Source organism: Cyprinus carpio, chromosome A1 (genome assembly GCF_018340385.1).
Source record: "Cyprinus carpio isolate SPL01 chromosome A1, ASM1834038v1, whole genome shotgun sequence".
Taxonomy (NCBI): Eukaryota; Metazoa; Chordata; class Actinopteri; order Cypriniformes; family Cyprinidae; genus Cyprinus; species Cyprinus carpio.
In genome coordinates this window covers 22,547,954-22,559,352 of record NC_056572.1, presented here as the reverse complement: position 1 = coordinate 22,559,352, position 11,399 = coordinate 22,547,954, and positions in this window count along the sequence as shown.

Genomic DNA, 11,399 nt, shown 5'->3' with positions numbered 1-11,399 from the left:
TTGTGGAACAGTCGAGCGCTGTGTGAGAAGGTTTCACAGCACACATCTGAAGCGCGCGCACACAGACAGCCGCACCGCGCGAATACTAAATTCAATACTAAATCCACTTTTTTTGTGCATGGATGAATAAATACAGACAAAATTACATAAAAATGCATGTTTTGGCGAATTTCCTAGTAAACACAGTCGTTTAGTCATATGTCTTAACGTAAACAGTTCAGAAAAAAAATGCATGTTAAATCCGTGCTTGGTTCTTAAAGTGAAAGCAAACTAATAATAAATCTAATGCTGTCAAAGTGCTCACTCCTCCTGACTAAATAACCTTTGTAAAATCAAAAATGATTAATCTATATTTAATTTATACAGTGAAGACTATGCAGTTATTTTACATTTGATTACTACATTACTGTACCATACCTTAAAATTTATTTTAGACTGAACTTAAACCTTAAAAGCAGTTTATTTAACTGTTTTAAAGTTTATTGAACTTGTGTCTTTGATGTATTGTATTTATTTTCTGCTATTGCTCATAATTTGGTTTCCTGTAGAAAAGATTTTTAGCACTGAGTCCATAGTAGCAGCCAGAATTGTTTTTCCAATTATTTATTTTCTGTATTATAAAAAAAAAAAAAAAAAAAAAAAAAATGTGTAGGCCTATTTTTTGGTTGTGAATGTCCCAATTGAGATACACAATGTGAAAATTTCAGATAAATGTTCATGTTATATATTGTGGTTGCATTTGTGAGTTATCGTAATCGTATCGTAGAATTTTTTGAGGTAGCGGCAAATATCGTATCGCTGGGTATGAGAATCGATATCGAATCGTATCGTGACGAACCATCCGATTTACACCCCTAGAATGAACCTCTGAAGGAAACTGTCTTCAGAAAAATTTTGATCCGTTTTCATTTTACCTGATAAAGTATCATTTATGAGATGAGCTGCTTTGTTTACATCCATTACCAGGGAAACCACTATATTTCTGTCATTCAAAAAGCACCTTCTACTGGCAGAGAATGAATGTGCATTTTCAATAATCCAGTCTGCAGTTTTTGTTCAGACCAATGTGAAAATTCACCCGCATAAATCCGTTTTAAATAATATAATAATTTATACTTCCGACTTTTCTTTAAAAAAATGGTTTAAAGGTTCAATTGTGAGGTTCATCATTTTATAATTTTTGTTTTTTGTTAAAACTTGTATCTCAATGGTAAATCAATTGCTATTTCGTGGTCTACAACATGAAATAATAAAAGTGTCTGCTAAATGAATAAATGTAAATGTAAATGTAAATGAAAGAATCCCATTATAACATGTACATATTTATTTATTTATTTATTTTAAACATTGGACACAACAATGTGGCACCATTGTGGAGCAGCAAGCATCACAACAAAAAAGGAACCTCAAGGTTGATCTAGGTAAATGTGTGCAAATGTATAGGGCCTATTCCTATATTTGCCTGGGGCCCCTAATTCACTAAATCTGCCCCTGCAGTGGGGCAGAGGGCAATATTTTCGTGACGAACAACTGTACTACAACTATTATTATTATTATTCTCACAGCTCATAAATTGACATATTTAATGTTCTTTTAGTGTTTACAGAATATTTTTTAAACTAGATCTTGCCTGTCAACAGGCATAAGCCTGCCACCAAAAGTCTTTGCCTGAGGAATGCTTAGCACTGCCCCCTGGTGTCCGCAGGAACAAAAAGTCTCTGCTTTAAAATGAACCTAATGCATTTATTAATGTTCTCCAGCTGATGGAGTGAGTGATATATCATTATACCACAGAACAAAATAGCAAAATAAACCAATTACATTGTTTTGTTTTGTTTTGTTTTAAATTAACACTATTGGTACTAAAAAAATCATTTTGACCCAGACCACTCATTTTACAGCAGTCTTCCTAATTTAAAAAAATATCTGTGGAAAGTGCCACGCATTTCTTATAACTTGAAATTAACAGTTTGAATGGGTATGGTTACTGTTCTCTTCTTATTAAAATACAATAACATTTTTGTTTAAACTTGAAACTTGTTTTCTATTTTTTAAAATAATTGTGAATATATTTTATGAGTTCAGATGTTAAGAATGTATTGCCTTTATCTTCAAATTGTATCAGAGATGAAGAGATAGTAATATTATCCAAAACTTATAACTTGTCTTATGTTCTGCTTACAAAAATTACAAATAGGAGAGATGTAGGTGCTTCAGAAAATTGTACTGTATGTGCATGCAAACATACACTGATCAGCCACATTAAAACTATTGCCAGGTGAAGAATATGAATAATATTGATTATATCATAACAATGGCACATGTCAAAAGGTGGGATATATTAGACAGCAAGTGAACAGTTCAGTTCTTAAATTTCATGCTGTTGAATTTCATGTGTTTTATGCAAAATGATACAATGAGCCAAAGATCCAAAGGCGACTGAGACTGAGGCAGAGGGCTTTGGGACTGGGACTGGGGTCACAACAGGAACATAAGAGTCATCCATGACAGAAATTCCTGGAACAACTTTGACAGGGAGCTTTGGAATCAGAATGGCCTTGAGTAAGATGGGAACCACTGAGGTGTCTGTGACAGATTTCTGAGTCCACACGTGGTTCTAAAGCAGCATTATATGGACCCTAAGGGGCATTCATGAGAAGCAGTTCTACAGCCTGTTCAGACATAAAAGGAAACTCTGGAGAGCTTTTGGACTGGAGCAATCAAGATGGAAATGGCCGAGTCTCTAGCAGTGGTGAAGCCTTGGGTAGCAGCTCTGAGGGGTGTTCATGACAAGTAGCATCAATAAAACAGTGGCAAACAAACAAACAATGTACACATCCATAGGCAGCAACCCAAAAAACTTCTGCCTCAAGCCCAGAATTCGAAATTTTAGAACAAAAGAAATCATAATTCAGAACTTGTCACTTATACAAAGCCTCTTTTTTTGATCATAGGTAGCTTAAACCAGTGTTTCCCAACCGCATTCCTGGAGGCCCCCCAACACTGCATGTTTTCTATCTCACCTTAATCAAACACACCTGATTCAGATCATCAGCTCATTAGTAGAGACTCGAAGATCTGGATTGGGTGTCTCAGACAAAGGATACAAAATGTGCAGTGTTGGGGGGCCTCCAGGAACGTGGTTGGGAACCACTGGCTTAAACCAGTCATGAAGAAGTAGTCTGTCAAAAGGAATCCTCTGCTCAGGATTGGGATGTTGACAGGCATTGATCAAATAGCTGCATTCTGAACAGAAAGACTCTCACAGGGGGGCGAGGGGCGCTGCAAGACCATATTTATTATGGCAATAAACTCCCCTTAAATGCTTGTGACAACATCATTGTCCTGTTGTTCTGTCAGCAGGGACATAATCTCACCTTCTGCTAGACTAACTGCACTATCATGGACGCGAAGCTGAAGATTCTCCTGCATCTGCTGGTACTCAGAAGAAGGGAGGACATCAAGGCTGCTGCTAGGAGCTTCCTGATGATCACAATCCTCTAAAGTACATGTGATGTGCTGTAGAGAAATCAGCTCTAAAGAGGAGAATATAAATTAAAAGATTGAATAGCTCTAATAAAATATATGTATATAGCATGACAGGGGGACCGTTTGTGATGTACAGAGCTCCATTATATGCATATTTACTCCTAGAAGGTCCAGTCTCAGCGTCCTGCTCCAGCTTCTCACCCTGAGCTTTCCCACCCTTACCAGCTCTTGGACAAGAGAAGTGGAAACAAACCAGTCTCCTCCAAAACCTCCTTGTCTTCCTCACCCTCTTCTTCTCCCTAACCTTTGTAAGAATTACAGAACCTCAGACACTTTGATCTTCTGAGACATACAATAGACACACAGTGCATTAACATACAGACATCTGTTCCCACTGTTTCTCACTGAAAGAAAATGCAGGAAACGCCTCTCTCACATATGCAACAGTTCCTTCTCATCCCCTTCCTTTCTTCCCCTCACCCATCCTCCCTCAATTTGATTCACTATGTTCTACACGAATTCAAGTAATATTTACAGTCATGTTTGGTGTCATTTGAATTGTCTCAGGGTGACTGGTACAATGGTTTCAATCAATAGTAGACTAAAATATATTTTGATTACTGTAATGGGAGTGCCCTATACCAGGGTCTTTCATGTAAACTACCTTCTGTTCCCATTGAGCCACCCAGGTCTGGGACCTGGCTTAATGCAAATTCCAATTGTTAGTTCCTGTCTCCATCTCGGGGGATGTTTGTCTTGGTCTGAGGTACTTAAAGAAATGTTGCAAGAGGATCAGGGCCTTCTGTAGCAAGAATGAGCCCATAGCATGAAGTGTGTTCACACACTTCATACTGTGTATTTCACTAAAAGTCAGGTATGCATTTTTTACTCTTAGATTCATCTTTGAGAATTTGATGTCTTGTATTGATATGATTTGATGTAATTGGCGTAATACATATTTACCTGTTTGATAATAAATTGTTACATTTGAATTTATTCTGACTTATTCTGAGATTATTTCTTCAAGTAGATTAAGTGAAGGCGTATGTTTCCGAAATCTGCGTCCAGGGTTAAGTGCATACTAAATCTCAGGCTAGATGAAGCATAGGGCACATCAGGTGAGGTTTTAGATTTCTGACTAACCGCTTGACTTTAGTTAAGTTGTACGTAATTATTTTTAACTATCGGGGCTAGGCAAATAGTACTAGCATAACTGCTGATTATTGTCTCAGCTTTAATTAAGTTGTACGTAGTTATATGACTGTCGGGGGCTAGACAGATAGTGCTAGCATAACCGATGATTATTGTTTTGAGCTTTAAGTTGTACATGGGTAACTGTGGGGGACTTAACACAAACACTTTAAAGAATGGTAAGCATGGGCGACCTATTAAATAGTGTGGCTAATGTTTAGACTGGCGAGTTTGTGATCGTGGGGCACACGTAGAACAGCCGTCGTGGGGCACCCTGAGCGTTTTAATGGTGTACTTAGATGGGAATTGGACACAAACTCGCTATCTGGCACTTTCTTCACACAAGAAACACACCGACCCATGATCACACAAACACACTGTCTATCCAAACTACCCACAAAAGTAATATTTCACATCTTTACATACTCTTACATTCCACAACTGTCAGTGAACTCTTTGAATTTTGACTGTGACATGATAAGGGAATCATGGAGAGCAGTTTGTCATTAGGCTACATTAAAAACAAATAAAGCTCAATACTTAGAAAACTTGTTAAAGTAGTTTTTGAACTGTATAACTTAACTGTTTAATCCCAAAACTGTTAAATAAAGAAAGAATGGGTGCATGGATTTATTTTCATAAATTAGATAATAGTTTTTAGTTGTTTATGTCACGAATCCTGTCCATGAACTTCCTTCCGCTTGCCACCAGAGGTCGCCCTACCATTTATTGACTCTCACACCACACAGACTGTTACACATCGCCCTGGACTACATTTCCCATGCTCCATTGCACTAATCACAAGTTCATCTGAAACCAATCACACACAGCTGCTACCAATAACACAGATTATATAAATCAGTCTCAGACCTCTTGCCCTCTTGTCTTGCCCTCAATATACCTCTTTGCCATTGTTTGACCACGTCCTTAAAGAAAGCTTGCAAATGGATCCACATGTCTCATGTCTCGTTTGCCCCGTAACAGTTTACAGATCCCACATGATTTGATAACGCTGCACTGATTACACTGCATCATATCCTTTTTTAACTGTTTTAATAGTTGTGTCATTTAAAATTTTTTCCTTTCACTTTCAGTTGTGTAGATTTGTCAAGTCAAGTCAACAGCATTAATTAGGAAAAACAGTGTGTCAATAATGCAAAATGACAGTTAAAGGCAGTTCATCATTGAATTCAGTGATGTCATCATGCAGCTCAGTTCAGTTTAAATCGTATCTGTGCAATAATTTGCAATTCAAGTCAATGATATCGCTGTAAATGAAGTGTCCCCAACTAAGCAAGCCAGAGGCGACAGCGGCAAGGAGCCAAAACTCCATGGGTGACAGAATGGAGAAAAAACCTTGGGAGAAACCAGGCTCAGTCGGGGGGCCAGTTCTCTTCTGACCAGACAAAACCAGCAGTTCAATTCCAGGCTGCAGCAAAGTCTGATTGTGCAGAAGAATCATCTGTTTCCTGTGGTCGTCTGAGACAAGGTCTTTACAGGGGATCTGTCTCTGGGGCTCTAGTTGTCCTGGTCTCCGCTGTCTTTCAGGACTGTAGAGGTCCTTTCTAGGTGCTGATCCACCATCTGGGCTGGATACGTACTGGATCCGGGTGACTGCAGTGACCCTCTGACTTGGTTACAGACTGGATCTGGTGGCTATGGTGATCTCGGAATAAGAGAGAAACCGACTAATATTAGCGTAGATGCCATTCTTCTAGTGATGTAGCAAGTACATTGGGTGTTATAGGAAGTGTTCCCGGTTCCGGTTTACCTAATTAATGCAGCCTAAAAATCCTTTAACAGATTTGGATATTAGAAGCATATTAGTGTGCTATGTGTAAGCCAGGTTAAAGAGATGGGTCTTTAATCTAGATTTAAACTGCAAGAGTTTGTCTGCCTGCCAAACAATGTTAGGTAGGTTATTCCAGAGTTTGGGCGCTAAATAGGAAAAGGATCTGCCGCCCGCAGTTGACTTTGATATTCTAGGTATTATCAAATTGCCAGAGTTTTGAGAACAGAGCGGATGTGGAGGACTATTATGTAACAAGTGCTCATTCAAATACTGAGGTGCTAAACCATTCAGGGCTTTATAAGTAATAAGCAAGATTTTAAAATCTATACGATGTTTGATAGGGAGCCAGTGCAGTGTTGACAGAACCGGGCTAATATGATCATACTTCCTGGTTCTAGTAAGATTTATGGGTTTTTAGTTTTTGAGTAACTGGAGTTTGTTTACTAAGCGTGCAGAACAACCACCCAATAAAGCATTACAATAATCTAACCTTGAGGTCATAAATGTATGGATTAACATTTCTGCATTTGACATTGAGAGCATAGGCCCTAATTTATATATATTTTTGAGATGGAAAAATGCAGTTTTACAGATGCTTTCTAAGGAAAGGTTGCTATCAAATAGCACACCTAGGTTCCTAACTGATGACGAAGAATTGACAGAGCAGCCATCAAGTCTTAGACAGCATTCTAGGTTATTACATGCAGAGCTTTTAGGTCCTATAATTAACACCTCTGTTTTTTTCAGAATTTAGCAGTAAGAAATTACTCGTCATCCAGTTTTTTATATCGACTATGCATTTCATTAGTTTTTCAAATTGGTATGTTTCGCCGGGCTGCGAAGAAATATAGAGCTGAGTATCATCAGCATAACAGTGAAAGCTAACACCGTGTTTCCTGATGATATTTCCCAAGGGTAACATGTAAAGCATGAAGAGTAATGGCCCTAGTACTGAGCCTTGGGGTACTCCATACTGCACTTGTGATCGATATGATACCTCTTCATTCACTGCTACGAATTGATGGCTGTCATATAAGTATGATTTAAACCATGCTAATGCACTTCCATTAATGCCAACAAAGTTTTCTAGTATATGCAAAAGAATGTTGTGGTCAATAGTGTTGAACGCAGCACTAAGATCCAATAGCACTAATAGAGCGATACAACCACGATCAGATGATAAGAGCAGGTCATTTGTAACTCTAAGGAGAGCAGTCTCAGTAATATGATACGGTCTAAATCCTGACTGGAAATCCTCACAGATGCCATTTTTCTCTAAGAAGGAATATAATAAATTCCAAACCATTTTTTACATTTTTTTATTCCTTGCTTTTATGGTTATTTTTATTTCTTATGCATGCTATTTTTATTTCTTATCCAGTACACCTGCATATATATATTTTAAAAGCCTGTTTATTTAAAGCACTTTGAATTATACTATTGTGTATGAAATGTACTATAAAAATAAATTGGCCTTGCCTAATGCAAAAAAAAAAAAAAACCTTGAACCCCAACCTTTTCATGAAGAGTGGTTCAGAAGCCCTTTATGAATTCTTTAAAAACGAGGACCGTGACGTTGCCGGGCTTAGCCCGAAAGAGCAACGTGGGGCCGACCTCCCGTGGACCCACCATCTGTGGGAGGAATCGTAAGGGGCTGGTGCATTGTGGATCGGGCAGCGGTCGAAGGCAGGGGCCCTGACGACCCAATCTCTGGACATGGAAACTGGCCTTAGGGACGTGGAATGTCACCTCGCTGGCAGGGAAGGAACCTGAACTTGTGCGGGAGGTTGAGAGGTACCGACTGGAGATAGTCTGGCTCACCTCCACGCACAGCTTGGGTTCTGGAACCATGCCCTTTAGGAGAGGTTTGACTCTCTACCACTCTGGAGTTGCCCGCGGTGAGAGGCGGCGGGTTGGTGTGGGGTTGCTTATAGCTCCCCATCTCAGTCGCCATGTGTTGCAGTTTACCCAAAACCCTAAAAGGGAAAAAACAGTCTTTTACAACAAAGGAACATAAAAATATAAAAACACATCAATTAAATAAAATACACTCACTATTAATACTACAAGTAATTTAAAAACATAAAAAGCTCCCTTTATATTAAACAAAACCTCTAGCATCCACTATGTTCGACTGGGACGGTCAGGCAACTATCAGTCAGGCAATAATCCAGCCACAACACAGAACAGAAAAGAATAATATCATTAAAACAAACTCCTAAAAACTAGGTCATCAATATTACAAAACTACTACCTCCGAAATCGGTGCATCATGTATTCAGTTCTCAATGAAGCTCTGGCAGTATTAATGTAACTGCTTATCTGCTGCCATTCTTTTGAAGTGCTATATCTGCCACAACATCAATTCAAACATGGAATGAAATCAATAAAAGTAGCGAAGTAGTGAGAGAGCACCTCTCACAAACAAATCTCATTGCCAACCATTCTTTTCAAAGTTCTAAATCAGCCACGGCATTCCCGAAATCAAAAGCTGAAGCTATAGAGCAAACAATCTTCACTACTTCCTTATATTATGCTGGGGCTCCTGGGACTTGCAATATAGCAACCATACCCAAAACAGAATGCAAAATAGGCAAAACGAAGGGAAAAGAAATAGTAAAATGATTAAACAAAAGTTTGCAAAGATTTGCAAGATACACAGAGAAAATCTGTTCCCTTTGCTTGTTACAACCAGCTGCAGTGCAGTAATGTTGGTGGTTACATGTTTACAAAATAAAGAAAATGTGAGAAATAAAACCAAAATGTTTTAAGATATGAATCCATTTGTGTCTCCGACTTTAATTTGCTTTTAACAAATTTCAGTCTTTGTATGTTTATCTATTTATGTGTCTTCTTTTGTTTGACTCTCTCTACATAATTTGTAAATTTTTATCTCAAAATTTCTCATTTTTTTAGATCTAAGATTTAGAAGACTTATTTACAAACCAATGGAAAATAAACTTTTAATCTAACATTTAACATCTAAGTAGAGCTGATTTCAAAGACAAATATCTTATATACTTAAATTAAAAAGTACATTTTATTCCTTTTTTTAAAAGTGTCTTAAATGTTTACAAAAGAATCACTGACTTCCTCTTTGTTGCAGAGAAACGCATCTGTGCTAATTTTCAGTAAGGAAGACATTTGTAAATTTTAGTGAACAATAGTATGCATTTTATTTTATTTGTATAATTTATTACTTTAGAATCAGGCATAATCTGCAAATTAAGTGAAAGCAATTTCACATGTTATTTATTAGTTGCCTTTAATTTTAGAGACAAAGAAAGTTGAGCTTCGCCTCACAGTCTTTGTTCTCCCATCTCGCTGTCTTGGTGTTGCGGGCTCCACAACGGTGTGGCTCAGGTGGGCATGAGGGCAATGGGAGGTTATTTTGACCATTTATCACATTCAGCCAATACCAGTTTCCATTCAGAAAGCACAGGCCTGTCCACACACTGTCTGTCTGGGCATTATTAGTCTCACTTTTAATCTGATTTACTGGCCAACCAAAATGAAAAGAAGCCAGATCAGTGTAATAAGACCTGCAGTACACCAGAGCTTCCTCCCATGTCTTATTCTCCTGCACCACGTTGAAGTTCTCATGGCAGAAGAAAGAGTAATTATTCGAACATGATGTTTTTTTTCCAATGGTCCTCATAAATGAGTGCACAAAAAGAGGGATTGTCAAGTAAGTATTTCACAGCAGAAGTATTGTTATCCTCAGACTTCAGTGCCTTGCGTGAGCTTTCCTGGCTGTTGATCCAATTTTCACCATATGTTCCTCCAGCTGCCTCTTCAAGCATCTGAAGATCCTCATTGTTAGAGACTATAGACAGGTTTTTATAAAACTGTTTGCAATAATTCTGAGAATCAGCGCAGGTCACTGAAGCGGTCACATGAATGTGCACTTTAACTCCAGTAGTATTTGTTGCTAGTCCATAAAGGACAAACAGGAGAAGTCCAGTGAAAATCATCATCTCTGCTGTAGTAAGCTGCTTTGGTTAAAGATGGTTGAGCACTGAACAGTAGATTTTGATCTTCACTGGGCTGCTGACAGAACATTCAAATCCTACAGCAGATCTATTTTGTTTATTTAAACAAGTTGGGAAGTCATATGAAGCAGTCTGAAAAGACTTGTACATTTTTAATGGAAAAATGTTAAATCCAAATAAAAGAGCATCTCTGTCTATATAATTAAAGTGTATATGAAACCCTTCACATGAACGTAAATAAATTCAAAATCAAGTTGTTTATACACTGATGCAAAGATGAAACTACTGAATAAAATGTTTGGATACGATACATTTCAGAAAAAGGAGAAAAAGAAAAATCAATGATATTGTGACCACACAATGTCAAGCCACAGCATTGCCTCAGACATTTTTCTTGTGTTCATATGTTTCTTGTTGAACAATTAAACCAGTAAGTAAAGTGTTTGTTTATTACTATGTCTATTACTTTTTAGTGTTAAATTAAGTTTTACACAAAAATGGGGGAGGGGGTATAGACTTTTTTTTTGAAATTTTAATAGATCAGACTTGTTCAAGTTACCATCATCTCAATGTTTGACTGCAACTGACATTCAAGGGTCATTCTAACACACACATCAGTGGCATTGTCCTGCCCAACAGATTGCTTGTCAGGCATCAGCTGAAAATTATTTAGAAAAACAGCAAACAAATGTAGCTGTTGTTTGCATTATTTTTCATTCTGCATGCAAAGCAATTCCACATTAACAATCATTATTCAAATGATAGAAATTATGATTTGCCTTTGTCTACAGTTACATTTTTTAGAATGAAAATGATACATACTCAGTGCTGACAGACTATGTCAGATACCTTCTTATTGAAATATTCCTTGCAATGATTAACACACACACACACACACACACACACACACACACACACACACACACACACACACA